The following is a 12,663-nucleotide window of genomic DNA, read 5'->3' as shown; positions in this document are numbered from 1 at the left end:
CAAAAGACTAAAGATAATTTAATCATTTAATAAAAATTGTATTAATTGATTTTGCATCAAAGGGGTTACATAAACAGATAATAGAGGTAAACAAGCAAATATAATTTTGACATAGATATAGTGGCCACTAACCATTTTACAAGGGTAAACAACCAAATGGACTTAAAATAAATATAATTTTGCCTATCAAATAGCTGTCTTTTAACCAAACATAAAAACAAAACAACAAACAGACCACAAATAGAATAGTTAATATAGTGATGAGACATTCCAACATATATGAATAAAAAATACATTAAAAAAAACATTTTCAGTTCAGTTCATTCCCACACAAATGCCACCAAAAATAAAAAATAAAAAGACCAATCTGGTCAAAGGCCAGTATAGATTCTGAAATAACACCAGCAACACAACAAACTCAAAAGACAGACTTACATTCTTCTGCATTCTGAATATACCAAACTGAACATCTTAAACACCACAATTCACTCACTATTAATTCACAACAACTAACCAAAAACAGAATGATTCCAAGCAGCTAAAGTTTCAACATTCATCTCTATATTCTATTCAGTGTTTGGATTTAGAAACACATAAAATCTAATCCAATGATATGATGCATTAAAAACATAAATAATGCTACAACTATTTCGTCCCCGTAACGAGATAACACAAGTATAAAAAAGGAAGTGGGGGATAGACCAATGCACGTTTCTAACTCTTTCTCACATCTAAATGAAGATACTAACTGCTGTTATTCATGAAAGCACACACTCAATGAAAACAGAATTTCAGCTATGATTAAAACCTGATCCACAAGCCTTGAATTTCCATATAGGTTTTGTTGATCTGCCAAGACGGCGCACATCAAGTTCAGGTCTGTTGGCCCTCACTCTTTCTTCGGCCTGGTGGGTGCCACTTTAGCGGGGGTTGATCGCTCGGACTGAGAGAAGAGTACAAAGATGTGCATGATGACTGTGACAATTAGTAAACCCAGCATTGAGAAACCAATCCCCTTCCATGTTGAGAAGAGAGAAGACCATTTGAAGAACTTAAACAAGGCAAATGATAAAATGCTGGACCAGAATATGACAACCTGTTATCAAATAAAGGGTCAGTTTAGTGCATCTATTAGCATTAATTAAGATCTCATAAAGGTAAACAATACAAAACTGTTGATAAAGGTTATATTGATAAAGTTTATAAACCAGAAAATGTAGGAGTCCATATACATTAGAAAACCATGTATTTTACGGCTTCAAATGTTGTTGTTCAGTATAACAGAAATTCAGGTCATATACAAGTGCTTTGGAAAACCTACACACAACTTTATCCATCAAGTAAAACAAATGAAAAGCTGAAAAATGCCTGTAAGGACTTTAAAACAATGAGGTATTAACATCTTACAGTTCAAGATGAATCAAATTTCTAAAATAAAAAGAATCCTTAGTACACAAGTATCATGGACATTTCAGACTATCTCCACAAATTCCACGAGAGAATTATTTCAATAAAATCAAGATTATCATTTTTTTCATTAACAAACAGTTGTGATGAGTAATAACTTACCAGTAATGACTTTTTTGGCCGACCAATGGGTTTATAATATTCTTCACCAAAAGTGCCTTCTGTGATATGTTTATCTAGGAGAGCATCCTGTTAAATAACAAAAAATGAAGTGCAACAACAAGATCAAAACAAGAATAGATAACAGAAATTCAGAAATTCATAAGCATTAATAGACATAACATAACAAAGTAAAAACTAACATAGAAAGTAATTGAAGCTCCTTACCTTTGCGACAAATATGTCTCTACACCATTGAGCCACACCCGTCATCCGCCTCAGGCAATTCACTCATTGCATGCCGTTTCATGTGCACATGAACCTGAGTGTTCGAAAACATTTGGAGATGCTAAGCTTATTTAAGAAAATGAGGAGACCAAGTTAGACAAACTTCCATTGTTCCCATTCTTGCCCAATACTAAACCTCTTGGGAGGAAAAAATAAGGGCAACACAAAGTAAACGTTGGTGAAAGACAGACAAAAATATGATTGCCACCGTTGGTGCTAGAGATTGGTTCAGTGTTTCAAAGATAAGTGCTTAAGATGCTTGGACTGAGCAAGATGAAAGTCTTGAATTTCTCAGATATCTTAACTACAGCTAGATATATGTATATAATTATTTCAAAAGTCGCATTAAATATGAAGGACAAAAACTATTACAATAATTGCAAAATGCAATTCGCAGAACCACAGATTAGCCTCAGAGGTTTTTCTTTTGAGGATGGATAAAACCTCGAGCTCAAGAGGATAGTAACTGATCAAGCGGTCAAGAGGGGCACAAGCATAGCATGATAGAAACAAGGCAGCCTACGTCCAAGGGAATTCAAGGTGCGACCACATTTTGCAAGACTTCTCATATCTCATTGTCATAGTTCGAATAACCATACCAGCATGAGGCAAAATCAAGGGCCTAAACTTCCTTGCAGTTGCAGATTGCACATGGACAATAATTAACTTATTTTTAATTGGTTAAGTACATTTTTCAAGAAAAGCTACAATTAGTCGACATCATTGCCCGGTGAGGGTGGATGTACCTCACAGCATCACATGCATATCTTTTTGTCAGGAATTGCCTCCTCCCAAATGTCCCCAGGGAATTTTCCCCAAAATTAAGCTGGAAGGAACCTCAACACCCCCCATTTTTTAACAATGATAATTTTCAGCATGAAACAGCGATATTTTCTCACAGAACACAATCAGTTATACAAAACAAACATCCATCAGTGCATAATTTGAAAAATACTTTGCTCTTCATTGATTACATCGGATTAGACCAACGGACCTAAATTTTGAGCTAGATTATCAAATCCAGGGGTGCCAGGATAAAAGCTAAAAAAGAACCAGCCAATGCTTCATGTTGATCCTAAAATCTTCATGGCCTAGGGTTAAGGGTTAAGTACTACCAAACTGGTAAAAACTAGTTTTGTGCCTGTGCATCATCAGAAGACTGAACAACAATAAATACAATGTAGGTTACTCTCTCTTATTTCTATAGATAAGCAAAAGCTAAATTAATATATATATATATATATATAAGGTAAAAGTCAAGTAACCACTACTTACAAAACAATAGCTAATAAGATTTAGATCCCAACTACTTGAACTTCAGGGTTCACATTTAAAGTTAGGCCTACAGAACTTCCATTTTCAAGAGTGGCATATAACAGGAAGCTCCATTATAAAAAAATTTCATTGGAGCATTAACAAACATAAAAAGGGAAGTTAGGTCAGGGGGATAACAATAAAGGCAATCTTTTTCAAAGATTGGGTTGGAAAGAAACTTTCATCTGAGTTTACAAGTTTTGACTTAATTAATACTAATGAAAATTAAATACTTTAAAATTAAAAATTTACGTTTCTAAATAATAATAAGTTTTCATCGATATTAATAAAATTTTAAATTAATTCTTAAAAATATTTATTTAAATAATTAAATCTAGCTAAACTATGTTTATAAGATAGTAGATGCTTGGTTTGGGGAAAATGTTTATCCCCTAACCAAACATGGTGAAAAAGAATAAAAGATATGCTATGCGAAAGCCAAACTGTATTATCGGGGTTTATGAAAACCCGGGTAAAGTTGGGTTTGAGTTTTTGTACTCGATAAATTGTTTATATTAAACCATAAATTTATTTACTTAACTAACTAAATTTTGAAGAAGAAAAGGTTATTTGCTAACCCAGGTCATCCTTGGGTGTTTGGTTGGAGGTGGTGGGATCCCCAACCAAAGATAACTCGGTATAGTTACATGACTTGCAACTGCTTCAAAAACACTGACCGCAGGAGTGAGAGTACCATATGCACTATGAAAAAAAAAATATATTGCCCACAGGACTTTTGCAAAAATAAATAAACAAAAACAAGTAAACATAAGCTGTAAAAAAAACTGAATGAACAATAAATTTACATATTTTTAGCTTACCACTGCTGATTGCCCCTTCAAAATTCTGAGCATTGTTGGTGGAGGCTTATCTTTTGGTATGTCAATTGTCACATCATAAATTGCCGGGACAAATGTCCGCATAATATTTACAGAGGAAACAAAACCCTGAAAGCCAAACAAGTTTGGTTACATAACTACTCAAGATGGCATAAGGAATATAAAATGAAAAATTATTTCAAGATCAACAATAGGAAAAAGAGGTGGTTCTTGTTTTCCAGCTCCATTGCATCATTAGAAAAATGTTCATACTCAGAATATATTCACAAACTACCAAATAAAAATTATTTCATAACAAACTAAAAAGTGAATTATGTTTTTTTTCCCAACTAATTGTCACCTTTAACAAGTACAGAAAAACATTCATATAAGTCAGGCTGGAAATAATACGCAAAGAAATCTAAGGACTGAACACAAGAGAAGCTTTTGCAGCTGACATTTTTACCACTGCATGAGCTTACCAGAACAATTTGTTATTATCCCTGGCAGAATTATTTTCAAAAGATACTGATTATCAATTATGGTTTAATTTAATTAGTTTGAATCTTCAATTATCATGAAGTTTGGGTGGTTATCTTCATATGGTTTGTTGCTCTAGTTGGATTTTGTGATGCATTGATAGTTTTACTACGTTTTTGAATGGTTAATTTGTCTGATAGAAAAATTCTTCCAAATTCACTTTGTGAAAACATTTCAATCATTATGTTCCCGTAAATTAATCAACTTTATGAATCACTATTATGCTTTTCAGCAAAAATCAATGTTGTTCATCAAAACAAAATCTAAATGAATAAAGGAAGATTTAGATTTTAGAGGCAGAAGTTTTGTCGTTACATAAACAATTAAGATATCAAGAAAAGCAGTGATGCACTGCATGATGATAGCAAACTTCAAAAACAATTACCTTGGTGCGATTAAAACATTTCTAGGTATTGGCAATCCTTGAGAAGCTGCATACTCTCGGGCTGCTAAAAAGCTTTTGCTTGTGTCGAGTCCCCTCAACAAAGAGAGCCAGCCAAAATGGCTGAGGGAAATCTTTCAAGCGTTGCAGACCTGACTGCAAAATTGAATTAAGTTGGGCTTAAAAGCAACAGGAAGAAATTAGGATCCATATCCTCACAGGTATATTGTATCTTCAATGTGATTTCTCATCCTTGGCCCAACTCCTCTCCCAAAAAGAAGGTATTCAGCAAAACCACATTGACCAACCAATGACCTGAAGAGAATGATTTCTTGGAGTATCCCAGAAAAATCAACATTCTTCATTCTATTACTGCTCTTGATTTTCATGCTGAAATGTCATTAACATGGAATGCAAATGCCAGATGGTGAGTCTAGGGTATGATGCCTAGAACCGTAAGTAAAAGTAAAAAACAAATATCAATGCAGAATGAGACAAAAAGGGACAAGTATAAAAGAATGAAAAGATAACAATTTTACTAAATTACCAACAATCATTATTAGATAAGAATTAAATAACCAAAAGGTGACAAGTTGCAAGTTTTATTTATTTATTAACATATGTTCAATTCATTTTCTTTGCCAGAGGATCAAATGATTCTTGCTATTTAAATGATGAAAGGAGATAAATCTGAGGACGAGTTTAGCAAAATGAAATACCCATCAACTAGAGTTAGGAGTCATCTGTATAAAACAAAAAACACATTGTTGTGCTAATCCACTCACCGGAAGGAACTTGGATGATTTCTTCATGACAGCCAAAGGTACTACTCAGACAACCTGCTGCGCTCGAATTGATATGATAGTCAATAAAAATTCTGAAAAGTTGTTATTAAGAAAATAAATAATGATTATTATGATGAGATAAATATTAAAAATGTCAGTTAAATGGGTATATAGGATAATGCCTTATGCTAGGAATAAAATAGACAAATCATTAATAGGATATTACCTTATGCTAGAATAAAATAGACATATCATTAATGTAGCAGAATAATGAATAAGTAGAATGTACCTGAGCTAAAATCCAACCAACAAGCCAGTCAATATCGCTTCTGTGATTACAAATGACAAGTGCATGCTCTTTACCTGTGGAACTCCAAAAAATAACCTCTCAGATGTGAGGCACTGTGTCATTTTTGAAATGAAGAAAAATACACTGGCACAATATAAAAAGCGTGGTGTAGAAAATTCAGCTCAGACCCATGGACTCGAAAGATTCAGAATCGGCATCAGACTGGGACCTGGAAACAAGAAAAATCAACCACCAAACCATTTAAACCCAATCAAAGCAACAAACTGTTAACTTTCCACATCAAGTAATCTTTACATAACAAGCAACACCTAATAAAATTCTGGTTAACAAAACAAAATTCGAGTGATTCTAGACAAAGAAAGGAATTTTACAGATCAATGAGAGTGATTGGACAGAGAGAGAGATTTCTCAGAACAATTCTGGTGGTCAACAATAAGATTTATATATATCTGTTCAACTTTAAATTACCAGCATAACCAACAGAGGAACACGTGTGGCATTTTTAAATTTGGCCTCATATCAGTTCATATTTAAGGCGAATATTGCTAGCAAAAATCCAGATTAAAAAGATCTCAACTACATAGCATTTCGTCTTAACGATGTACAGCCCAAAAAGTTGAATATACATCCAGTCAACCAAGTTTGAATGTGGCCTAAGTGTTCACAAGCAAGAAAGGAGCTCAATGACTGCACCACTCAAGAATTGTTTGCTGTCATTGTAGAGCATCAATCTTTTTAAATAGGGTGAATCTAAAGATGGATATATTTTACTATTCATTCATCATGTTGCTTATGAGAAATTTAGACTTTAAAACACAATATCTATATTCATGTCCATTGTGGACTAACAATAATACATTCCTTCCAAAAAGCAGCCAATGAGCCTCAGCTCACAGGTGCTTCAATAGAGTGCCTAGGCAAACTCTATCAAAAGGGTCATCTGCTTATAATCACTTTTTCAAGCATCTTCAGGGGGAAAAGTTCAATTGTTTCATTTTAACAGATATAACCTTCCAAAATTAAAATACTATTTTTGTAATCACTCAAATGGCAACAACACTTTCCTTGCAAATTTTATGTGTGAGTATGCCCTTACCATTGAGTTTAACATTTACTAGGGTAGAACCTCAATAATGTTTTCTAAATAATTTCGAATAATCAAATTCTCTAAACACATTTCTAAAATAGGCCCTGCTCTTCCAATACCGATCATTTAGTTCTTGAGGTACCAATTTCATTATGGAAGGTACAACATTCACTACCAACCCAAAATGAATTTGGAACCTCAAGTACTAAATTGTAGAGCCTAAAGTAAATTATTATACTGAGCATAAATTGAATATCCCAAGTACAGGGGGTAGCATAATCTGCTAGATGCAGTACCATCTCCTTATTTCATTAGAAAGGGAAATAAATTCTGCCCACCACATGCCAAATTAATCTAATTTAAAGCTAAAAATATCAATGCCCTTATGAAGCTGAGGATCTGCTCTCTGGTTTCTCAAGAAATAAAAAATTCACACTTTAATCACTGAACTATTGTATTTAATACCACAAGAAATGAATTCACCATGTGCTTAAACTCTGCAGTGAAATACCAACTATATCCTGAATTTCAGTAAATCATATGGAAGAACCAACACCCAAAGGTTAACTTTAGCTAGATAGTGATTGGATGGGAAACAGAAAGGTGCACATGCAGGAAGCTCCTCGTAGAATCTACCACAAATAGCAGTTAAATTGGTGGTTCAAACACAGATTTTGCTCTTATAAATTGAAAACTACCATGGCACTAAAATGATCTTTACAACTGACCAGCCATGGCAGAGGCAAGGTCATTGCTATAGATAACATAAGGTTATTCTTAAAATGTTTATTAGGTTATTTTCATAATTTCTTCTTCTATAAAGCATGATACCATCCCGTGGGATATTTATTTTTTCGATATCAATCTTTTTCCTAGGTGGCAAAGAATTCCTAGATGGCATTAATTTATCTGTTGATATCAATACATACTCTACGAAACTCATTCACATTTTTTGTAGATAGTCATATGTATTAAAGGCCTCAAATTTCCAATTCCTAGACCATGCTGTTTTTCAATGGCTGGCCTCTGTGTGTGTGGTAGACAGTTAGCATTCCTAGTAGAGAGTTTCCAATAGAAAAAGTTAGAACCACAAGTTCCTTATCATTCATATTTCTATACTCCAAACTCTATAAAATTAAATGAGTTAAAACAGCAAGACAACATATTAGGTGATCCCCGTCAAGTAATCAATGCATACCAATAACCGTCCCACATTAAATGAAATTAACAATACGCAAAATAAGTACCAAAAATTGAAAAGCTTTTGAATTATCTCAGAAAGGAGTACCTCAACCCCAGCCCACCAATCCACAAGCCAAACAAGCTCCAGCCACAGAAGCTCAGCCACCACTCTGTTGATTCTCCTATACAGGTTCTTCGAGAACGGCCGCACCGTCACAAAAAACGCAGCCTGCGGCATAAAACACCACCATAATCAAAACTCCAGATTCCAAATTGGAGAAAAAACTCAAAAGAAAAGCTAAGAAAAAAAATCACATTAAAAAAAGCTATAAAAAAAATGGATTTAAACCAACAAATCAACAACAAAAAACATCACAATTCCTATCAGTCCAACAAAAGATCACACCAGAAACAACCAAGCAACCCCCAATCCACCAAAATCAACCAAAAATTTCAGATTCAAAACAAACCCAACAATCGGAGACTTCCAAATCAAAAACACAAAGAAATCAAAGAAAACCGGCAAAACAAAAGCACCCTTTCCCCAATTCACAGTGCGCCGACCTGAATGAGGTTCACAATCAGCCCCGAGAGCAGGAAGAGAACGCCGAGAGGTAGCACGACCAGCGCTGCAGGGATCGCCATGGCCAAGCTCTCACCGAGCGCGATCTGGGCCTTTGTTTTTTACTCTCTTTTTTTCTCTCTTTCTCGATTTTAGAGACCAGAGAAGCGAAACCCCAGCCCGGTACGCTGTCTCGCGGGTGCACCACAAAGGCCTCATTAGTTCAATCTCAGCCCTAAATTTTTCCTCGAGATGTATACTATTCTGATCCAACGGTGTAGATTCTCGGAACAGCAAAGGGGTTATCGTCTTGGGATACGTATCGTACCGATATATTGGGATATGGTCACCGTCCATCTTGTGAACGGGAGCGTACGGCTTCACCCAGGTTATTGTAAGGTCCGGATCCCGTGACTTGCCGGTGTGATTACCTCCCGCCAAGTGCAGGGGGACATGGTTTTGGACGTTGAATTGGATTAGTTAGTAGTTGCTGGCCTATCAATGAGGTTGCATTTGAGTCAAAATATTCAGACTTTTTCTTTTTTGGTTTGATGTGAACCCCATGTTAACTTGTAAGACACAGACTCTTTTGTTGATTTGGGGTTGTAAAATATATTGTTCCAACTTAGAATGAGTTTCCTTAATGGATTTTTTTATGAAATTCTTTTTAAAAAAATATTTTTTCCCCTTTGCAATAGTGGATATTATATTAAAAAAAGATGTCATTGTTTATTGTAATATTTAAAATAATGATTATTTATTTTTTTTTATTTTTTTTTTTTATGCACAAAGTGACAAAGCCCGCCTCACAAGGAGTACTTAAAAATATATAAAAGTATAGCGGTGTACCATTTACAATGCTTAGTAACCCTTAAAAAATCTACTATATACACGAAAACAACGATCGATGTATCATAGCGTACCCAATATGATATAAAAATCATGCACTATAATTTCACAATAAGAAATTCTATCTTTGCAAACCCGTAACTACACAATGCTTTAGTACTGATGATAGAGGGATTCCAACTTTTAGTTTCTTCATTCGCGCCCACATGTCTTTCCATTACACGTAGTAATGTTCGGCTTTTATTTTGATTTTTGAATCAAATTAATCAATTTGTTTTTGTTTTTATGTTGAATGTGATTTACATATGAACAAGTCATGGATTGCAACCCTCAAACTTTAAATTGAGAAGAGGATAAAATATTAGACCTTTAGTGATTTAAATGGATAAGTCACATAAATAAATTAGTCTAATTTTACATCAAAATCATTTTTAGTATTTATTGTAATTTTAAAAGTTTTTATTTATTTTAAAACTTGTTTGATGTTCTTAGAAAAAACTTTTTTGGAAAGGGAAGGGTTTGAATAGTATTTAATCGTAATATTTTAAATCTATTTTTAATATTATTAAAATATAATAGCTTTGCTTCAGTATTTAAGAATAGACAATATTAATATTTTTTTAATAAGAATTATAAACTAGTTTAATTTTAGAAAGTAAACCACAGTTCAAATACATGTGGTTTGTTTATATTTAAAAAAAATAGATATCAATAATAATAAATAAAAGTCACAAACATGATGGTTATAAAAAATTCTTCATAATTCATATTAAATAATTTATATAGTTCACATGCCAATTTTAATTTTATAAATTTAAAACCAATTTTGATGATAAAAAAGGGTTAAAAGATAATAAAAAAAAAAACTAACCAAAGAGTCCTTAATTAAAAAACTTTTAAGTATGGGTTTCAGAAATATTCTCATCTTAAATAATCAAACAATGTAAGATTATATGTTATATATTCTTAAATAATTTTATATTATTCTAACTAAATAATGTGAACAAATAACTTTACATACATTTTTGTTTTGTTATTGTATATCAACCATGTATTGAGAGAGAATTGAATACTCGACCTCCCGCATAAAATTTAACTGTCATACTATTTGGCAAGATATTTAATAATATATATATATATATATATATATATATATATATATATATATATATATATATATATATTTAAAAGAAACATTGCTTAAAAAGACCTAATAAAATAATGACATTAAATTGCAATAGACAAGGGGGCTCAAGTTGGAGTTTGGCATGAAAATTAAACTAATGGCATCATTTGTCAAAAATTCTGTTAAGAAGTTGACCAACCATGCTGTGAATCTATCACAAACACAAAATGATGTCTATCTATGGGTATGATTCCACAAAAATCGACATTTTATTAAGATATTATTTAAATGTATATATATTTTAAAATATTAAAAATTTGAAAAACTATATTATAGGTAAAACCTTCAGATGTTTCATTATGTTCCACTTAATTAAAAAAAAACTCTCATTATTTAAGCTATCCAAAAGTCGCTATTGATTTCAAATTTAATTAAATATTTTTTTAAAATATTACTTTATCTTTATTTATATCTATTCTTCAATTTTTTTTTCTTTATTGGCAACCCTTTCTTAAGGCAAACTTACTTTGGATGGGCTTGCCTTAGACCTAGAGCCTAACAAGGTGGCTTGCACTTAAACTCACTAGAGAAAAGGGAATAAAATGAAAAAAAAAACACAAAAGATAAAAAGATAATTTTACACGGTTAGTAATGTTAAAAGGCATTAGTTTGACAAAAATAAGGACACGAGAAATAAGTCATACACACCAACAGAGAGAGTTGTGAAAAAATAAACAATGTGAATCTTAATTATCTTATACTTGCCAGTTGCCACATATCCAAAATGGGTGTCCAATTTGAAAAGATATTTAAAAGCAGTGGTGATATTTGAATGTGTTCATTCACATGCAAGCAACTACTTAGTCAAGAAATGTCTTCTCAATATTTAAATAATATTATTTTTTTTTATTTATCATAATTAACTAAATTTTACATATCAAGAAATTTAGTTATTTCAAAAAAAATTATAAAAAATTAGTTATTTATTTAAAATTACCCATAATTTATATCTTCACATTTCACTCTTATACTTAATTCTAAGAAAAAAAATTGAATAAAACGTTAAGAATAATTTAAAAAAAATAAATAAATATTTATTAGTGTTAGAAAATAATAAATAAAAAAGAATGGAGGGAGTATATTTAAGAGTTAAGATTAGTTAATGCATAAATCAAAAAACGTACAACTCAAATAAAAATGTATTTTTACATCAATATTACCTCTTAAATAGTTGTACTTTTACACTCTTTATATAAAAATATATGTCACACCCACCCCTTCTACTGAGGTAAATGTAGCACCCATCGCTTAAAAATTTCTCTTTTAACTGAACCCGACACCTCTTTAAACAAAATCAGACCTACAAATCACAATTTACAACTTCACACCAAATACAGGTTCAAATACAGAAATACAATAAATACAAATACTCAAATTTGCATGGTACAACCGCTACTAAAGATCACCACACCAATAACAAGAAAGAAAGAAGAGGGACCCACTGCAATCCTGGACTCAACCCCGACTAGCGCTTATACTCAATCGGGTAATATAGGGTCCCTGCTCCCAGCCTACAAGACATTCAGGGTTGGTCAGTAGTGGCTTAATAATTTCAAATATTTAAATACAAGTATATATAAAGTATATAAATACCAACCTGCTCAAATAATTTTTCCAACTTTTCCAAAAATACCGTAATTCTAGCAAAAATACAATCTTTAAAGAACTCTTGAAACATAAATTCAACATAGATCAACATCAATTTGATTTTCTCGGAAAACACAAATTTCAGTGAGAGACCCGCCTCATCACAATTCAAAAATAACATAAATCTCAAATTCAAAAATACAAGAA

At 32.4% G+C, this 12,663-nt stretch overlaps 1 pseudogene; it reads right to left on the bottom strand.

The window, feature by feature from the left end:
• Positions 1 to 525: 525 nt before the first annotated feature.
• LOC120274680 lies at positions 526 to 8,971 on the bottom strand (annotated as a pseudogene).
• Between the last annotated feature and the right edge of the window lie 3,692 nt (positions 8,972 to 12,663).

The sequence above is a fragment of the Dioscorea cayenensis genome, chromosome 13 (genome assembly GCF_009730915.1).
Source record: "Dioscorea cayenensis subsp. rotundata cultivar TDr96_F1 chromosome 13, TDr96_F1_v2_PseudoChromosome.rev07_lg8_w22 25.fasta, whole genome shotgun sequence".
Lineage (NCBI taxonomy): Eukaryota > Viridiplantae > Streptophyta > Magnoliopsida > Dioscoreales > Dioscoreaceae > Dioscorea > Dioscorea cayenensis.
This window is presented reverse-complemented; position numbering and strand designations above follow the sequence as displayed.